Source organism: Oncorhynchus mykiss, chromosome 3, assembly GCF_013265735.2.
Source record: "Oncorhynchus mykiss isolate Arlee chromosome 3, USDA_OmykA_1.1, whole genome shotgun sequence".
Lineage (NCBI taxonomy): Eukaryota > Metazoa > Chordata > Actinopteri > Salmoniformes > Salmonidae > Oncorhynchus > Oncorhynchus mykiss.
The window spans coordinates 22,375,424-22,396,780 of NC_048567.1; the positions used below are offsets into that span (position 1 = coordinate 22,375,424).

General features: G+C 41.2%; 1 protein-coding gene across 3 annotated transcripts in view; it reads left to right on the forward strand.

Annotated features, from left to right (window-relative positions):
* The first annotated feature begins 1,337 nt into the window (after positions 1-1,337).
* The window catches only part of LOC110513938 (pleckstrin homology domain-containing family F member 2), a 28,057-nt gene continuing 8,037 nt past the window's right edge, over positions 1,338-21,357 (forward strand). For 2 of the 3 annotated variants that reach the window (XR_002472055.2, XM_021593569.2), the window contains exon 1: positions 1,338-1,543. The gene's annotated coding sequence lies outside the window, so the exon portion shown is untranslated. Of the gene's footprint in view, positions 1,544-10,477; positions 10,776-21,357 lie in introns of those variants that run through there. The other variant, XM_021593573.2, reaches the window with a different exon arrangement.

Here is a 21,357-nt window from a genome sequence, read left to right on the forward strand (position 1 = left end):
GTGATGTATGTTAGTCCGTTCCTGAGTTAATGCTGCGTTCAAAACAACTGGGAACTCGGAAATCACAAGACTTCCAACTTTGGAAAAAAAACTAGCTTAATCTGTATGGACCTCGCTTTGTGCATGGGGGAATTGTGATGCTGAAAAAGAAAAGGGCCTTCCCCAAACTGTTGTCACAAAGTTGGAAGCACAGAATCGTCAAGAATGTAATTGTATGCTGTAGCGTTAAGATTTCCCTTCACTGGAACTAAGGGGCCTAGCCCAAACCATGAAAAACAGCCCCAGACCATTATTCCTCCTCCACAATCCATTTGGGGAGGTAGCGTTCTCCTGGTATCCGCCAAACCCAGATTTGGACTGCTAGATGGTGAAGTGTGATATATCACTTCAGAGAACGAGTTTGCACTGCTCCAGAGTCCAATGACGGCGAGCTTTACACAACTCCAGGTGACGCTTGGCATTGCGCATGGTGATCTTAGGCTTGTGTGCGGCTGCTCAGCCATGGAAACCCATTTCATCAAGCACCTGATGAACAGTTCTTGTGCTGATGTTGCTTCCAGAGGCAGTTTGGAACTCGGTAGTGAGTGTTGCAACCGAGGACAGACGATTTTTGCACGCTACGCACTTCAGCTCTAGGTGGTCCCGTTCTGTGAGCTTGTGTGGTCTACCACTTCACTTCCTAGACATTTCCTTCTAGCAATAACAGCACTTTCAGTTGATCGGGGCAGCTCTAGCAGGGCAGAAATTTGATGAACTGACTTGTTGGAAAGGTGGAATTCTATGGTGGTGACACATTGAAAGTCACTGAGTTATTTAGTAAGGCCTTTCTACTGCCAATGTTTGTCAATGTAGATTGCATGCTGTGTGCTCGATGTTATACATGTTTCTGAAATAGCCGAATCCACTAATTTGAAGGGGTGTCCACATACTTTTCTGTATAGAGTGTATTTTTAGTACTGGCTAACCACATTATATGTTATAGCAATCTGTCAGTCAATGACGTGATACGCAACCATTGATTGCAACGTCTGAGCAGGGGAACGCAACCTATATGTGGTTAGCTGATAAATACCTATCAGGCATTGTATGATCTGTCAGGAGTCAGAAATATCGAAGCAGTGGAACATGACCTGAGTATTCACTCAGTAGGGAGTCCAGGCAGTTATCTTCTCTACTATTGTTGGATCCCAGTTTACTAGGGGAGTAGCCTGCCTTCTTCATAACAGGGCCTGTTGACCAATCCTGAAACAAATTATGAAGAAAAAAAAGACCAAAACACATGGTAAATCAGTGAGCCACTTATCCCTGACCCGTCCTGTTTATGACTGCACGTCCCAGTCCAGCCCAACCCAGCACTCACTCCCATATTTTTTGAACAAGTGAAGTGACGCCACTACTCCCTGTAGCCATATTGTTATTACTTTCAAGGCAACGAGTGAGCCGCTACCCGCGGACAGCAAGGTAGAGGGCGACTGACAAGTGTGGAATTTCATTAAACGAAGCTACAAGTTACGTGTAAATTGCTGGTCGAAGTTAAAGTCGGGTATGTGTTTTGTTGGAATGATATCTCACTATTTGTGTTATATTCTTAGTCAGTCACAGCTACTGTAGCTAGCTAACGTTAACTCACCACTTGTCCACTGCACTGCGCTAACACTACAGCAGCTAAGTTAGCTAGTAAATTGGAAACGGGACCGAATGGAGGATTTAGCTAGCCTTTGCATTAACATTGTGGCTAATGAGCGTAGCTAGCAACTAACTAAATAAGTTGATCTAGCTAGCGCTACACCAATTATGAATTAATTTGAGATAACGTTGGCCAAGTTAACCACGCGAGTAATCTTTAGTAGCTAATGTTAGCTAGTTAACCAGTACACCATAGACGTCGTTAGCAAACTACCTTCTTTAGCGCCCATTGACGATATTATATCGACTGGGGGTGTTTTTGTTTAAGAGCCCCGACGCTTGTTCTAAACGTTAACGGTAGGGTTTTGGGTTTTGGAAACATAAGGAACGCATCTTTCATATCAGTAGGTGGGAAAAAGTACTCAATTTTCATTCTTGAATAAACATAAAGATACCTTAATAGAAAATGACTCAAGTAAAATATGTCACACAGTCAAATACTACTTGAGTAAAAGTATTTGGTTTTAAATATACTTAAGGAGCTATCAAAAGTAATTGGAATTGCCAAAATATACCAGATCAAAGACGGTAGGGATGAACAGGGATGTTCTCTTTCTTTCATTTTCTTGGCAAAATGTAACAAGTACTTTTGGTTAGAAAAAAATGGAAATGTATGGAGTAAAAGGTACAATATTTTCTTTAGGAACGTAGTGAAGTAACAAAAATATTTTAAAAACATATAAACAGAAAAGTACAGATCCCCCCCCCCCCACCCACCCCCCCAGTCATTAGAAATGAATGGGTGAGATGACAATTAGTGTATAAAATTGAGTTCAGGCACATGCCCATTCATCAGATGGACACTTCCTCTCCCAGACCCCCACATGCATGTGTGTTTGAGCACACACACACCTCACTCCCCTTCTTGGCTTCCATGGCAACCCCCATGGAACCTTTCCCCAATAGAATCACCTGTTGGCATTCTCACAAACAATCGCAACATTGTTTCAATAATATAAAGAACTTTTCTTGCAGCTCTGGTATGTAAAAGCTTTTTTGAGGTCTTGCTCACAATTCATTCTGTGGCAGCACAATGACCAAACAATATACTGTATGTGAGGCTCTTGATCATGACACTGGTGAGGAGGAGAGAGTCCTTGATAAACTGACACAAAAGTAGTCTGTGATAAATGGCACTATGTTTCATCTGAGTATTTGTTATAGTCAAAATAATCCATACATTATGCTTTTTTAAAAACTCAACAAGTTGTATAAGCCTAAAGGCTATAAATAGCAAATAGAAGTTCAAACTTGTAATGTTCACATGAACTTAAGTTGATAAAAAGATCTAACACAACATTAGGTGACAATATGTATTATGGATTTATAATCAGCTATCATGTGGTGGTCATTTTGTACCGAGAACACAGAATTAATTAACATGAAACAAACACAACAGGAGGGTTAAAGTATTTTTACTTACAGTAGAAGATGGAAGTTTACATACACCTTAGCCAAATACATTTAACCTCAGTTTTTCACAATTCCTGACATTTAATCCAAGTAAAAATTCCCTGTTTTAGGTCAGTTAGGATCACCACTTTATTTTAAGATTGTAAAATGTCAGAATAATAGTAGAGTGGATTTATTTCAGCTTTTATTTCTTTCATCACATTCCCAGTGGTCAGAAGTTTACATACACTCAATTAGTATTTGGTAGCATTGTCTTTAAATTGTTTAACTTGGGTCAATAATTGTGGGTAGCCTTCCACAAGCTTCCCACAATAAGTTTGGTGAATTTTGGTCCATTCCTCCTGACAGCTAGTGTAACTGGGTCAGGTTTGTCGGCCTCCTTGCTTGCACATGCATTTTCAGTTCTGCCCACAGATTTTCTATAGGATTGAGATCAGGGCTTTGTGAATCCTTAAGCCATTTTGCCACAACTTTGGAAGTATGTTTGGGGTCATTGTCCATTTGGAACACCCATTTGCTACCAAGCTTTAACTTACTGACTGATGTCTTGAGATGATGCTTCAATATATCCACATACTTTTCCTACCTCATGATGCCATCTATTTTGTGAAGTGTACCAGTCCCTCCTGCAGCAAAGCACCCCCACAACATGATGCTGCCACCCCCTCTGCTTAACGGTTGGGATAGTGTTCTTCGGCTTGCAAGCCTCCCCTTTCCCTCCAAACATAATGATGGACATTATGGCCAAACAGTTCTATTTTTGTTTCATCAGACCAGAGGACATTTATCCAAAAAGTACGATCTTTGTCCTCATGTGCAGTTGCAAACCGTAGTCTGGCTTTTTTTATTGGGGATTTGGAGCAGTGGCTTCTTCCTTGCTGAGCGGCCTTCCAGGTTATTTCAATATAGGACTCGTTTTACTGTGGGTATAGATACTTTTGCACCTGTTTCCTCCAGCATCTTCACAAGATCCTTTGCTGTTGTTCTGGGATTGATTTGCACTTTTCACACAAGTATGTTCATCTCTAGGAGACAGAATGCGTCTCCTTCCTGAGCGGTATGACGGCTGCGTGGTCCCGTGGTGTTTATACTTGCATACTATTGTTTGTACAGATGAACGTGGTTCTTTCAGGCGTTTGGAAATTGCTCCCAAGGACGAACCAGACTTGTGGAGGTCTACAACTTTTTTTCTGAGGCCTTGGCTGTTTTCTTTTGATTTTCCCATGATGTCAAGAGAAGAGGCACTGAGTTTGAAGGTAGGACTTGAAATACATCCACAGGTACACCTCCAATAGGCTAATTGACATCATTTGAGTCAATCAGAAGTTTCTAAAGCCATGACATTTTCTGGTATTTTCCAAGCTGTTTAAAAGCACAGTCAACTTAGTGCATGTAAACTTCTGACCCACTGGAATTGTGATACAGTGAATTATAAGTGAAATCATCTCTGTAAACAATTGTTGGGAAAATTACTTGTGTCATGCACAAAGTAGATGTCTTAACCTCCTTGCCAAAACTATAGTTTGTTAACTAGAAATTTGTGGAGTGGTTGAAACACTTAGGTTGGAGTCATTAGTTTATGTAAACTTCCAAATTCAACTGTAAGTACTTTACACCACTGCAAAAAAAATAAAAAGGTTATGACCTTTTTATAGGGTTAGGGTACCCACAGAGACATATTTCTATGTTACTACAGCCCTTGTTTTCAGCAGTGATGGGGAAACGAAGCTTCCTGAAGCATTGCATATTTCCAGCCAATTGTGTCAAATAGGTTCATTACTCGAGGCTTTGATCAACACTGTGTACACTAGTGGCACCTGGTAGTCAAAACAATTTAGCACAGCCAAATTATTATAGATAACATCCCACATGCACAGTGTAGCCTTTTTGTCTTCTTCCGAAGCTGATACCTAGCCAATCAGGTGTTTGGCGCCAGGTAGCCTAGTGTTTAGAGCTTTGGGCCAGTAACCGAAAGGTTGCTGGGTCGAATCCCCGAGCTGACAAGGTAAAAATCTGTCGTTCTGCCCACTGTTCCCCGGTTGGCCATCTTTGTAAGTAAGAATTTGTTCTTAAATAAATACGATTTTGTTAGACGATACGAAGCTTCGGATGTCATTGATCACGTGCCTTTGATAAAGCGATACAAAGCATTGGCACACTGCTTAAAAATAAACTGCTTAGTGATTGCCTCGGAGCACCGGTATTAAACGTAACATCACTAGTTTATGGAAGACAGTGGACTAGCTAATTAGCTATCTGCATCACTGACACGTGTGTAAACAAAAGACAGACGCAACAAACATCTTGTCGCTGAAAAATACTGTCGGGTGCAACTGTGTTAAAACCGGTTGAACATTGTATAGTAGGTGTGTGTTTTTAATCTGTGAAATTATTTTGTTGTGAGATGAAAGTAGAGTGATTTCTGTTTCTAGAACCGTATTGCAATTGAGAATCAATGCTTTCTTAAGGGCCCTTCCTAACAATGCAGAGAGAAATGTATAAATAATAGAAAACAAGGAATAAATACGTAATGATAACTTGGCTATATACACGGGGTACCAGTACCGAGTCAATGTGCAGGGGTACGGGGTAATTGAGGTAGATGTGTACATATAGGTATGGGTAAAGTGACTATGCAACAGGATAGATAATTAACAGTAGCAGCAGCGTTTGTGACGAGTCAAAATAGTTAGTGCAAAAAGGGCCAATGCAGATAGTCAGGGTAGCTATTTGGTTAACTATTTACTAGTCTTATGGCTTGGGGGTAGAAGCAGTTCAGGGTCATTTTGGTTCCAGACTTGGTGCATCTGTACTGCTTGGTGTGCAGTAGCAGAGCGAACAGTCTATGACCTGGGTAGCTGGAGTCTGACAATTTTAGGGATTTTTTTAAATTTAAGGACACTGACTAGTATAGAGGTCCTGATGGCAGGGAGCTTGTCCCCAGTGATGTACTGGGCTGTACGCACTACCTTTAACACCTTGTGGTTGGATGCCAAGCAGTTGCCATACCAAGTGGTGCAACCATTCAAGATCCTTTCAATAGTGCAGCTGTATAATTATCCTTTTGAGGATCTGAGGGCCCATGCCAAATAGGGCTGTTGTGATCAGAACATTTTTTTCAATGTCAAAAATAAAAATGCGAAGTAAACAACTCTTTGTTCCTTTAAAAACCTGATGTATGTAAAATATTGTGTGCTATATGTTGGAAAATATACTGAACAAAAATATAAATGCAATATGCAACAATTTCAATAATTTTACTGATTTACAGTTCATATAAGGAAATCAGTTAATTGAAATAAATTCATTAGGCCCTAATCTATGGATTTCATATGACTGGGCAGCCATGGCTGGGCCTGGGAATGTGTTTTCTCCACAAAGGGCTTTATTACAGTCAGAAATACTCCTCAGTTTCATCAGCTGTCCAGGTCAATCCCGCAGTGGAAGAAGCCGGATGTGGAGGTCCAGGGATCTTTTTATTTCAGTTCATGAAACATGGGAACAACACTTTACATGTAGTATTTTAGTTCAGTATAAATCAATGTGTCTCTGGATGACTGATGTTTGTTTCCAACATTATGTATGTTTTCCTAAAGAAGTTGAATCTGCTTTGTGTTTTGTTTCCTTGCCAACGCCTTTTGCGATACTGGTATCATCATGAACCTATTGCCAAATCTTTTCAGCCTCCTGAGGGGGAAGAGGCGTTGTCGTGCATTCTAAGAGGCATTGTTGCACCTTCTTCTTGACTGTTTGGGCCATGATAGTTCCTTAGTAATGTGGACACCGAGGAACTTGAAGCTCTCAACCCACTTGACCCTCTGTTTCCTGTAGTCCACAATCAGCTACTTTGTCTTGCTGACGTTGAGGGAGAGGTTGTTGTCCTGGCACCACACTGCCAGGTCACTGACCACCTCCCTTTAGGCTGTCTCATCATCGTTGGTGATCAGGCCTACCACCTTTGTGTCATCAGCAAACTTAAAGATGGTGTTGGAGGGGCCTCCATGTTGAAGGTCAGCGTGCTGGATGTGTTATTGCCTACCCTCACCACCTGGGAGCGGCCCGCCAGGAAGTCCAGGATCCAGTTGCAGAGGGATGTGTTCAGTCCCAGGGTCCTGAGCTTATTGATGAGCTTGGAGGGCACTATGGTGTTGGAATGCTGAGATGTAGTCAATAAACAGCATTCTCACATAGGTGTTTCTCTTGTCCAGGTGGCAGAGGGCACTGGAATGCAATAGAGATTAACGCTAGGCTCCTTTAGTCCATTATTGGGCTAGTTAATTAGACAGAATTTAGATAGCTAGCCGTTTTGTTTATCACCACATCCAGTACTTAAGTAGCTGGAGAGCTTACAATGGCCATAAATAGGTTCAACTCACTTAGCTAGCTACCCAACTAGTAATCATGACAAATATCAATCACCATTTAAACTTGTAGAAACTTGAATGCAGAACACCACCACAATGACAGCTCAGCTATCATTAAATGTACTTTATCCTCGTCCCGGGGAGGCAAAGGTGTGTACTTTAAAAATTACAAAAATTCCTTGCTCGGTTTGTAGAGCAGAATAGTGGGTTTCGATTCCCGGGACCAACCTTACGTAAATATATGCATGCGTACTGCAAGTCGCTTTGGCTAAATGCATCTGCTTATGGCATATTTTTGCCTTCGCACTACACAACTGATTCAAATGATTAACTCATCAAGCTTTGAGGATTTGAATCCGTTGTGTAGTGCTAAAGCTAAAATATGCAACTCTTTCAGTTGCCAGGACCAAGATTAAGAAATTGCGATTACGACATCAGTTAGCTAGTTTTTCACCTGGTCAGAGCATCAGCCTTGTACAATTATGTCAAAATTAGAGCTATTGAGCAATCTAGCAGTTGCTTTTGCTCTGGTACGAAACACACACACGACTACCCAGTGCCTGATGCTGCTCACTCATAACTGTAGAGTAGCCTAGATGGCTTAGGGCAAAAGGACAACATTGTGCAAGTGTGTCAATAGGCCATTGCCTATTGAATGAAGGTGCTGTCATTTTTTCCCCCCTTGTGTAGTTTCATGTGGTCAGAGGCAAAGCATAAAATGTGCATCTGAAAAGAAGCACCTACAATAAGTTGCTTGACAGTGGTTTTATCCCTTGTTTTTGTTTTTTTAGCTTAATGGTGTAAAAACAGTTTTCTACCAGCTAGGCCTAGGTGAGGCTAAATGCATTCGACTTGCCCAGGAGGACTCCTCCCAGCCTCAGGCAACTTGCTGCTCTGCCGCACCGGTACAGGATGTTGCTCTGGTTCCTGTAATCCAATATGGCTCTGTTTATAAATGGATGCAGATTAAATACACTAGAATACTTCCCACTCTGAAACAAATAGGTTGCCTTCGCTTTAGTAGCTCACAGGTATTGCTTAGCTTGCTAAAGTTATCGGTGTAGTGTATGTCAATTGTGCTTATCTTTCTCACCAGGAAGTAGTTCTGTCACAGAAAGGCCTATAATGTAATAGTAAATAGTTTCCTGTCGCAACAGGAGGGTTTTTCATATTATGTAAGCATTTCACTTCTGCGTTTGTTGTGCCTGCCTCCAACCTGGCGTTTTTGAAAAGGCACAATTCAGACTCACTTTTGCAGGGCCTTTTTACTTCTGATTTATTCTCTTTTGTCTCATTGAGAGGATTTCACTTGTGACAACTTCACTTTTATCCACATGAAGGTAAACAAACAGTTAGCAATATGGGCTGTGAGTAGCCTAGTTTTTTCTTGCTATTAACAGACAGTTTTATTTTAACTTGGCTAACTGCAAGCCTTACCACTCAACCTTTTTACCGTTCTTTGCTACCGTTTGTATTAAAATGTCCCAGAAGTGAATATTATGAACGCATAAGCACATCTGAATGAGTGTAACAGATGTTATGGTGCATTCCTGTGTAGATAAATCCGTGCAGTTTCTGCTCCTACAGACACCATGGTTGAGTTTAACGAGCGCTACCAAAAACCTGGAAAGCGTTTGGAAGAGCAGCCATTTCACATGTCATCAGAAAATATCATGTGTTCATACTCAAACCCCATATGGAGCTCAGCTACCCTTTTTTTTCTTCACTTTAAACATCAATCTGTAGTGAATGCTGCTGCTGAGGGAGCGATCATAGCTTTCTGAGTGAGTGGTATGAGTAACAACAACTTCTCCACATAGAAGCAGAGAGCTTAAGGATCAACCACATGACACAGTGCCCTTTGACCTCTACTACAACTCGGTTGGAAAGAGGCGTGTCAGTCGGACTCTTGATCTCCATGGTGATTTTACAACCCTGTGAGCGGTCTGAGCTAATGCATAGACTTACTAAAGCTCCCACGCTGCCTATACTTGAAATTGTAGAGGTTGAAATTATGTTGTCAACCTATAGGCCTAGCCTAAGAAATAATGTTAAGACAAAAAGGTACTTTGATCATAAATAGCGTGTCAACTTTTGGCCTGAGAGGCAGCTGAAGTTAAAGGGTGGTGACCTCAGGTTTAAGCCAAGTTCATTTGGGTCAGGCACTTTGTCCTTGACAATCATTCAATGATTTTTGTCAATTCAAATCGAATCCCATGATCCATCGCCTGTTCCATTAAATCGATTCAGAGGTTTTATGTAGCCTAGCCCCACAACACTGGGGGGTGGCTTCCCCTCTAGTCAAAGTTAACATCCTTTCTCCCTAATGCTTTTTTTTACTAGCTTCTTAGTCAGCAAAGTTATGGCAAGGACTAAATCTTTCCCTCCAAGGTTCTCGGTACAGAATAGTAGCTGAATAATTATTTGCCATTTTAAGAGTAGTTTTTTTTTTTTGTCCCTCAAACCAGTGTTTATTTTTTTAAATTTAAGCTCTCACCTGCACAAGGTTATACTTTAGCCTATTTACAGGTGGCTTCACTGTAATAATTTACACAGTGGAATGTCCCACACCTTCACTTGAAGTTAGAGGTCCCCTAACAAAGGTTAGACTGAAATTCAAATCAAACCTGGTTGCTGTTGGATTGATAAGGGCCCTCCCTGTATTCTGTATTCTGTAAATGCACTGTCCTTTTGCTCTGGTTTAGAGAACACATCCACAACAGTCCCAAGCCATGTCACGAATTAGGCTTGGGCAGTATACCATATGTCAGGGTATTTGGAAAAAGCCACGGGATGGTTTTTCAATACTGTTGAAACTATTTATTCGTTTTTTTTAAATACATTTTAATATTTGTAGATACTTTTGAAGTAAATACCTGCAGTCAACTTGTGCAATACTATAGGAGATAAAGAACATTGCGTAATATAGTTAACCTGTCACATTTTTATGAAGTTTACGGTATTTCCCCAGTCACGTGTCACATGGTGTTTGTTTACAAGCAAACTACGACGAGAGATCGGAGCCTTGTGAGTCACTCACTGTTGTGCAGCATGCGCCAGGGGATCTGATTACAGTATGGAATTCAGAACTAAATGTTTGCCAGCTAGATATCTTATAACGTATGTTAAGTCTAAAATGTGCGAAATGTCTGCAGTTGTGCATTTGGTGTGCAAATTTAGTAGCTAGCTAGCTATCTAGCTAAGTGGTTAGCTTATTCCAAAATCAAGCATTAGCTTGGTAGCAGCAGAGAATCCCATCCTGGACCAAGAGCCTTGCTGGCAAATATTTGTTTTGTGTGTGCAGCAAAATTAGTGAGTAGTATTTTTGAGTTACTTGTTTAGTTCAGAAACTGTACAACATGTTTACAATGCGCTCTTTAGCATTTAGTTGGTATTCTCTATTGGGATTTTACATACAGTGCATTCGGAAACTATTCAGACCCCTTCCCCTTTTCCAATGTTTGTTACGTTACAGCCTTATTCTGACATGGATGAATCCTGTTTCCATTGATTATCATTGAGATGTTTATACAACTTAAGTCTACCTGTGGTGAATTCAATTGATTGGACATGATTTGGAAAGGTGCACACACACCAGTCTATACAAGGTCCCACAGTTGACAGTGCCTGTCAGAGCAAATCCAAGGCCGAAGAAATTGTCAGTAGAGTGCTGAGACAGGATTGTGTCAAGGCACAGATCTGGGGAAGGGTACCATATCGACTGTAGTAGCCTAAATGTGAAGTGAAAATGCCATCATGCCACTATATCATCAGAGGCCATTAGGTCAAATGGCTTGTTTTGAAAGGTTACCAACCCCCCCCCCCCCCCCCCCCCCCCCCCATATTTGCAGTGAGGGGTTTGACCTCAACTTAGCCCTGTCCTATTCAACAGGTCAATGTGCCTGCACTGCACACCTGTTTTAGATGTCACATAAACAGCCACTTCACACAACATATTTCCAACTCCCTTATCTCATATTGTGATCATGTAATCCTCTGTAGACATGCTGTGCTCATGGTAAGCCATGAGTGTGTCCTCTGCTGTAAGGCTGTATTTCCTCTGCAGAGGTAAGCGAGGATGAAGTTGTTTGTTGTAAGCTGACAATAACACAGTGCAGTAGTGTTGTCACGATACCAGAATTTTGTCTTCGATACTCGATACCACAACAAATAAAGAAGGCGTATCAGCCAAAGTCAAGTAATGTCACTTGATCCAGGCAGATCTTTTGAGTTCAATATCATTGCATTACAGTGAGTTTTGGTTCAAATGTTTTTTTAATAACTACATAACGCTAATAATTTATTTGAGTGGTAAATCTTAGGGATGTGCAACTCTTCTTTTCTTGACCATTCAGTACATACATGGGCTCCAATACCATACAGGAACAATATGTTTTGGTTTTAAACGACTCTGTTTGATTAGAGGAACGATACGATTCGATGCACTGACATTTTGTTGTATAAACACATTCGTTTTCCATTCTAATCTGCAGCTAATGGAGCTTATGAGCTGGGCGCCTCTAAGCTGAATCTGTCTGAGCTGACCTCTCTCACTGTGTGTGTAAATGATGTGTATATGTCAGCGCCTGAGCTGAGCCATAAGCGAGACTCTGCATCTACTACCCCACCTATCAGATAATGGGGATAAAGTTTGATTTTTGTCCCTCAACTTTCGATCTGAAATCCCATCACCAACTAATTTTGTCATTTAACTTGGCAAGTTAGTTAAGAACAAATTCTTATTTACAATGAAGACCTACCCCAGCCAAACCCTAACCCGGACGACGCTGGGCCATTTGTGCGCTGCCTTACGGGACTCCCAATCACGTCCGGTTGTGATACAGACTGGAATCGAACCAGGGTCTGTAGTGACGCCTCTAGCACTGAGACCGCTGCGCTTCTCGGAAGCTACCGGTATCTTCTTGCAAGTGTTTTAGCCTGTAATGCTATTGAGTGCAGTGGTTCCTCAGGCCAGGCTAGAGCTAGCAAAGAGTAAGTGGAGCAGGGCGGTTGCTCTATCGCTGTTAGGGGACATCGGCTGCCCTGATAGACATACTTGATCCTCTCTCAATCAGTAGATGACGTTAGGCACATTTGACACTGACAGAAGTACTGAAAGTAACAAATTCTAGTAACAAACTTTCATTTTCTAGTATTGAAAAATGACTGAAAGCTCGGTATACCGTGCTACACTACAATGAAATGGTACCTGTCAGTTCCAAGGACTCAACATATTTTTTTCTGGCTGTCTGACCCTTGGTGATTGTGGCTGGCTGCAGAGTGGGCATTAGCTCGGAGAATGGAGAGCAGAGACTTGGGTGTAGTGAAGTAGTAGCCTGAATTCTTTAGGTGTCTCTGTGAGGAGGCATAGGCCTGTAGCTGTACTGTACTTCAACTTACATAAACACCTGCTAGTGGGGGTGGTGGTGAAGTCAAATGTCTCATATACAGTGAGGGTGTGCTTATCCTCTCATACAACCTGTGCTACATGGTCCAAGGTGTAGTGAATCATGAGCTTGGCAGTCACACTTTCACTTTAATAGCTGAAATGCTTGAGGCGGATCTTCTCTTCCTGTCTGGTTGAATTATGCTATCCTCCGTCTTTCACGCAATGCTTCCTTCAGTTAAAGGGGCAATCAGCAGTTTCTACATACATTTTAGACTTATACACTGAGTGTACAAAACATTACAAACACCTTCCTAATATTGACTTGCACCCACCCACCTTTTTTTTTGCCCTCAGAACATGAAATCTCCAAGGTGTCGAAAGCATTCCACCGGGATACTGTCCCGTGTTCATGCCAATGTTTTCCACAGTTGTCAAGTTGGCTGGATGTCCTTTTGGTGGTGAACCATTCTTGATACACACAGGAAACTATTGAAAAACCCAGCAGTGTTGCAGTTCTTGACACAAACCGGTGAGCCTGGCACCTACTACCATACCCTGTTCAAAGGCACTTAAATCTTTTGTCTTGCCTAATCACCCTTATAATGGCACACACAATTAGTCTCAATTGTCTCAAGGCATAAAAATCCTCTTCCCCTTCATCTACACTGATCAATAAGGGATCATATGTTTCAACTGGATGCACCTGGTCAGTTTGTCATGAAAAGAGCAGGTTTTCTTAATGTTTTGTACACACAGTGTGAATTATATATGCCCATTGATTCTTGAAGAATTTAACTTATAAATGTCTCATGACCTAAGTTCAACTGTCGTACCCCATCAAAACCCAAACTATAAACATGTTTTACTCCCACTGTTTGTCAACAAAGTAAATACAAATGCCATATAGCCTTAAAACATGGTTAACTATAATTTTGATATATAATGGATGGTGAATCCTTGCATCCATAGCTCTGTCTATGAATTTGAGTGGTTAGATTTCTCAAGCCCCATCCTTTAACTTTTTACTGCGCGGTGTAAAAATCACTTGATGCTCATCTCTTCAGATTAATGTGTGCAGGGTAATTACTTCCTCTGTAGGAGGAGGCTGTGGCAAACTGTGCATACACCAAAAACATGAGCCCCTCCCAACAGTGAGGTTGATAAGCTACCACACCACAAGAGTTTATAAACCCAGAGGCGCAACATCGCGAGACTTCCAGAAACGTCTGTGAAATAGACTAAGCAGACAGTTTGGGGTTTGAGCAGTCAATGAGAGAAGTGAAATTCTTTCTTAGTAGTTAATTTTCTCAGTCTAAAGGCACAACCTAGATTCAAGTCAATGTCTTAATAAGTAGTTGAACATGTTTTTACTCCAACCTCGTGAAATTGACAAACTAACACGTTTTGATTTTTGTCAAAAACAACTTTATATTGAGTGCCTTTGCTTTGACGGCCTGCACATGCGAAGTTTGGCGCCAGACGACCGTTAGACCTGCTGACGTGTTTCTACACATGAGCTTAGCTAGCCAACGTCGCCATGACATCGCCTACAAGCGTGATCAGGGATTTCTATTGGCGAAGCAGTTTCTGCCTGTCTACCTCTCATATGCAAAAGCAGCAGCATCCTTGTCAACAACATAACTCTCTTAATTGGTTTTGCTTGTTTTGGAGATTTCTGTTTGTGTTAGAGCATACAAACACCTCTCTTTCTTCCGGCACTTTCAATGTCTTGGTATCGGAGTCAGTTCTCTGTCTTGCCAGGGTTCATGAGACATGGGCCGGTATAGAACTGCATTGCACTTTGACTCAAACAGTGATCCTCAACAAGTATTCTAGTGTCTGACAGTTAGGCTAAGTAATATTGTAGCCCAGCATTGAGAAGAAAGGTTGAATGTCCCCTGCTGCTTCCCTCTGTCTGCTTCATGAAGACAAGGGTTTTGCAACGGTGACCCATCTGGGGAAACCTTGGGTTATTTTTAGATGTACTGTCTCCCAATTTGAGACTGAAAGAAGACTGTTTTGCATTGGGTGCCTCTTCTGTTCAACGTTACAGGAAGGTAAGGGCAAGGAACCATTCATTATGAGAGCTAGGCCTTTTTAAAGCTGTTGTTTATAGGCAGTGTCTCCTATACCATTAGTTTAATATGACCATTACACCATGTAATTGGATGCCCTCCTGCCTATGGAAAATGTTAGCATTATTGGCCTTGATGTTGCCTCAGGAAGATGTTGGGTGGCAACTGTGTTCATTAGGCCCTCCCCACACACTCATATAAACCTAACATAGAAAGCATTGTGGGGAAAAGAAGAACTAACATGAGTGTTGACTTTCCCTAAGTTGTCCTATTTTCATGTCTGCCCAATGTTGGTTATATTTTCACAACCTTAATCTGCTTCTTGGCGAAATGTCTAGAAAAATAAACTTGAAAGAGTGAGAGGAAAGAGTGAGAGGACAGAGCTCGTAATTAGGGATGCACGATATATCAGTGAACATATCGGAATCGGACAATCTTAGCTGAAAATGCCAACATCGGTATCGGCCGATGTCTAGTTTAATGCCAGATGTGCATAACCCATGTGAAAGCTGTAGTGCATACTAGAGGTCTACCGATTACGATTTTTCTACGCCGATACCAAAAAAAGCTGATACCGATTTAATCGGCTTATATATATGTGTAAGAATGACAATTACAACAATACTGAATGAACACTTTTATTTTAACGTGATATAATACATCAATTTAATCTCAAATAAATGAAACATGTTCAATTTGGTTTAAATAATGCAAAAGCAAAGTGTTGGAGAAGAAAGTAAAAGTGCAATATGTGCCATGTAAAAAAGCTAATGTTTTAGTTCCTTGTTCAGAACATGAGAACATATGAAAGCTGGTGGATCCTTTTGACATGAGTCTTCAATATTCCTAGGTAAGAAGTTTTAGGTTGTAGTTATTATAGGACTATTTCTCTCTATACCTTTTTGTATTTCATATATCTTTGACGATAGGATGTCCTAATAGGTACTTTAGTATTGCCAGCCTAATCTCGGGAGTTGATAGGCTTGAAGTCGTAAACAGCGCAATAAGCATTGCGAAGAGCTGCTGGCAAACGCAGTAAAGTGCTGTTTGAATGAATGCTTACGAGCCTGCTGCTGCCTACCACCACTCGGACTGTTCTATCAAATTATAGACTTAATTATAATATAATAGACACACAGAAATACGAGCCTTAAGTCATTTAATATGGTCAAATCCGTAAACTATCATTTAGAAGAAAAAAAAAAGTTTATTCTTTCAGTGAAATATGGAACCATTCTGTATTTTATCTAACGAGTGGCATCCATAAGTCTAGATATTGCTGTTACATTGCACAACCTTCAATGTTATGTCATGATTACGTACAATTCTGGCAAATTAGTTTGCAACGAGCCAGGTGGCCCAAATTGTTGCATGCAATGAACGCAAGAGAAGTGACACAATTTCCCTAGTTTAATATTGCCTGCTAACATGAATTTCTTTTAACTAAATATGTATGCACGTTTAAAAATATATACTTCTGTGTATTGATTTTAAGAAAGGCATTGATGTTTATGGTTAGGTACATTCGTGCAACGATTTTTTTTTTTTTCTCTCGCAAATGCGCTTTTGTTAAATCATCCCGTTTGGCGAAGTTGACGGTCTTTGTTAGGAAGAAATGGTCTTCACACAGTTGGCAACGAGCCAGGCGGCCCAAACTGCTGCATATACCCTGACTCTGTTGCACAGAACGCAAGATGTGACACAATTTCCCTAGTTAAAAGAAATTCATGTTAGCAGGCAATATGAACTAAATATGCAGGTTTAAAAATATATACTTGTGTATTGATTTTAAGAAAGGCGTTGATGTTTATGGTTAGGTACACATTGGTGCAACGACAGTGCTTTTTTCACGAATGCACTTGTTAAATCACCTGTTTGGTGAAGTAAGCTATGATTCAATGATAAATTAACAGGCACCACATAGATTTTATGCAGCGCAGGACAAGCTAGATAACTACTAGGGTTGATGATATTACTAGTTAACTAGTGATTATGTTAAGGTTGATTAGTTTTTTTGTAAGATACGTTTAATGCTAGCTAGCACTTTACCTTGGCTCCTTGCTGCATTTGCATAACAGGTAGTCAACCTGCCACGCAGTCTCCTCGTGGAGTGCAATGTAATCGGCCATGATCAGTGTCCAAAAATGCAGATTACCGATTGTTATGAAAGCTTGAAATCGTCCCTAATTAATCGGCCATTCCGATGAATTGGTCGACCTCTAGTGCATACCTATATAATGAAGGTACATGACATAATGATGCAAAATTTTGCACTATACATACAACACAGCATTCCTAAACTACCCCACAATGTCTGCTGTGTGGATCGAGCTGTCAACAAGTCAAACAGTCATTTGAAAGAGTAACAACATTTCAGCGAGACAGCTCAAAGGCAAAATCTATTAAAGCTACGATAATGGCATTCGTAGCCCTTGACAATCAACTGTTCGCTGACTGGTCGAGCACCGGTTAACACTACCAAGTGCTCTATTTTTCAGATGTTGCCCTACCGGAGGTACAATGTAATAGCGTCAATGTATGTCAAGAAGCTAATAGCATACTATGGAATGCCGTTTGGGTCTTTGCGTGTCAAAAAATATACAGTAGCACTGTCAAAGCTGTACAAAAATTCAGCAAACAAGCAAAACACCGGCTTGGTAATAAAGCATTATTTGTTTGACCGCAACTTCTGGGGTAGCTAACTTTAACTTGTTACCTAGCTAGTACCAATACAATGCAGCCTGAAAACAACGACCAGTAGAAATTATTATTATTATTATTATTATTATTATTATTATTATTATTATTATTATTAGCAATGATTTAGGAATCCGTGTGAGTAAGTATTGTTGTTCGCCTATTGAAATTGAACTTCAGATCATGAAAATAAATAGCTAGCCAGCTACTTAGCTTTGGAGGACAGGGTTAACGTTATAAGCAGCCAGCTAGCTTCATCTGGCTAGTGAGGCTCGACCGGACCGGGTTATGTGTTGTGAAGCTAGCCACAATAAGGATTAATAAGCACAATATTGGGATTTGTAGTTTGCCTTAAAAATAAAAGTAGTCATTGACAGTGATGCTAATCAATACAAATAGTAGAATTGTACTGTTTGAAGGCTAACCGCGAAGTCCGCTATTGTGGCTAGCTTCACATAGATGGGTCCGACCACCATTTAATCAAATAAGAACTGTTTTATAAATTATGGATATTTTAGATGACACCGAGCTATATAGTTAGCTAGCTAACTATAGCTACTGAAAGTGTCATTTTTGGGGAAGAAAATTGTTTGCATCCATGAGCTAGCTAGCTTTTTTTATTACCAGCACTGTAGGTGCGCGAGACAACTTTACCAGCATCATAGCATATGTATCAATGAATTGTTGTGACATGAAATACGAGTGATAGTGTAATCAATGTGTAATAACTATGTAAAAAAAATGAATGAACACGTTAAATGATTGTGATGTGCAGTCATAGTGCAGTCAAATAGTGTTAAATAGTATATTTTTTGACACGCAAAGACCCAAATGGCGTTCCATAGAAATCCTGGTTGAGAATGAAAAGACTGAACAACGAAACAGCACAGCAAGTAAGTGAAAGAATTAGGTTTTGATTATGTTTTACTGGAATTGGGGACATGCGTAAATGCCAACAAAATAACTTTTTGGTGTGTGTATAACCTTTATTTAACTAGGCAAGTCAGTCGAGAACAAATTCTAATTTACAATGACGGCCTACCCCGGCCAAACCCGGACGACGCTGAGCCAATTGTGCACCGCCCTATGGAACTTCCAATCACTGCTGGATGTGATACAGCCTGGATTCGAACCAGGGACTGTAGTGACACCTCTTGCACTGAGATGCAGTGCCTTAGACCGATGCTTGTGTATGTTAACTTTTTAACTGTACTAGAATTCTTAAAAGGCCATAGTAATTATAAATATCGGTATCGTTTTCTTTGGTAAGGAAAATATCGGTATCAGCCAAAAACGTCATATCGGTGCATCATTACTCGTAGTCTATTAATCATTGGTGTATCTTTAGCTACTGCTTCTCCCGTAACCTTAGGTAGGCTATAGCAACAAGTGTTGGCGTCAGCTAACCCCGTCATTCAAATGAAGTCTTTAGTCCTGTTACTCCAGCATCTAAAACTATGAGGAGTACGCTGTAAAAGGTTGTCCTTTTTCCCAACCTATCCACGATCTGGTGTCGCTGATGGCGGATGGAAAGCTTATGAGGTTTTGAAAGGACCAGCTGGTGATGGGGAAGCCCATAGTCAACCTGGTGCTGGGATAAAGGTCTATTCACCAGCTTGCTACACTCTGCTACCTGGTAACATTCTTCCACCTGCCAACCTGGTGACCCTCTGCCATTTGCCAATCTGTACGTCCACTCCGAGACGAGGCACAAGAGCAACCAATCAGCAAATGACAAACTTAAACACTCCCAAGTGTTGTTGCTACCTGTTGCGTGATGTCTGACCAGAGTCCAGGTTTGTGTGAGGGGGTGGTTATCCTGTATGTGTTTTGGCTAGGTAGTTCTTTGCTATGTTATTTTTGTTTGAGTTTTAATAGAACTCTTGAAATCAAGTCTTTCATCTGTCATTATTAATAGCAGTACTAAATCTTTCGGGGACATACACACGTGTTTGATGCGATGACTGACGAGTAATTGCCCTGTTCCAGTGCGTATTTTCTTTCGTCACTGATCATTTGGACAAATCACACTTTCACAGGTGTGCTCATCGTTAACATTTCAGAGAGGGGAGGGGACATTTGGCCCATAAACTAGCCTGCAACCTGGAAGGAGAGGTGGTTGGAGCTACAGCTCTGCTTCCCCTCCTCGTTCTGGTGTCTTTTCTAGTTAGTCTGCCCTAGGAACTTAATCGAGCATCTGCAATCATGCATCATGCAATTTCTTGGGATTTTAGTTATGGATTTCCTAGGTAGTGGACCCTGTATACCCTAATCTATTTAACAGCAGCAGAACATCTATAGCATTAAAAGGTTGAAGTTAATTCAGTCCGTATGTGCTTACTCTTTCAGGCAGTGCACTGTTTGACTCGTTGTGCTGAAGGTGGTGTATGACCCGAGCTTAGCTGAAAGGACATGAGATGTTTTTCTGTCTTCCCCATCTGTTTACTGCGTGTCACACTAAAGAGGAGGCGGCGTGAAAGTGAGACTGATGTCTTGTAGGTCATTATGCTGTTATTTTGGATGAGAGCTGGAATCTGCATCTTCAGAGCTAAATCTATTCAATCCACTGAAGCAGTACATGTACTATAGGCCTTAGACACGTTAGGCATGTTATTGTATAAAGTTAATGCAAAATCTTTAGCCTCACTCTTGAAGCACTTTTCTCTGAAATGGCATAGGCCTCCCTTTCCACTCTGTGTTTAACTTTGCAAAGCAGAGGTGAGTCACAGTAGTTCAGTCACAACCAGGATTGGCAGTTGGTTTTGTCCCAACATGTTGGGCCCTTCAGATGAAAACGACCACGCCTAACCCGGTGGGCGCAGAGCATCACACTTTAATGCTGAATGTCAAAGCGTCCTCGTATGCCTTTGCCATTTCCATGTAGGTGTTTGAATCGATGCCTCCATGCAGCCTCACCACCGCAAAGTATTGCATTTTTTCTTTTTTTTTCAGTGTAACGAGATCAAGATCATCTGTTGTAATCAGACGTGTTGAAAGGTTTAGGCCTTCTCTCTTTCTATTGGGCATTAAGTACCAATGAAGAGACCAAGCAGCCTTGTATCTTTCTCTTAACCTAACTCCCTATGATTTATTTCCCTGACACAATCCTTCATCTCTTTTTCTTCTTTCTTTTCTTTCTTTCTCAGGCATGGCTCTAGGTCTCATCTTCCTCTTGACTGCAGCTGAAGCTTGTCGTCATGGCAGTAGGCAGTGAGGCCTCACTAACAGGGCTAATATGTCTCAAAATAATGTCCCCCCCACCCCCCCCCCCCCCAGGCAGGGGCACATAAGGCCCTATACTCCATGGCTCCATATCACCTGTTGTCAATAGTGTTAGCTCTCTGGGCTAGGTGGCTAATGCACAGATCACTGTGAGCCCGTGTTCCCTCCCTGCCTGTAGCCTCCCCCCAGTGCTTATGTTAGTCTTAGCTCCTGCTGCTAATTAGCACAATCCCAGAGCAGCAACAGTGGGGCCAGGCCTGGAGTGAAATTGCGTTGCTATGAACCACTCCATATTAGAGATCTGCCAGCGGTGTGTTTACCTATGTTTTGAATTTGTCTTGGTATCAACATCAAGAGATGGCATAGCCTACTCAACTATGTGTATCCGGATCTGTATGCTTGATTTGAGATTGTGGAGATCAAAAATAATGTGCCTTTAGTATCGTATGCATGAGACGCATGTGTGCATCACCAGTTCAAACAACTGAAGTCTGTCCCTCTTGCAAGGTAC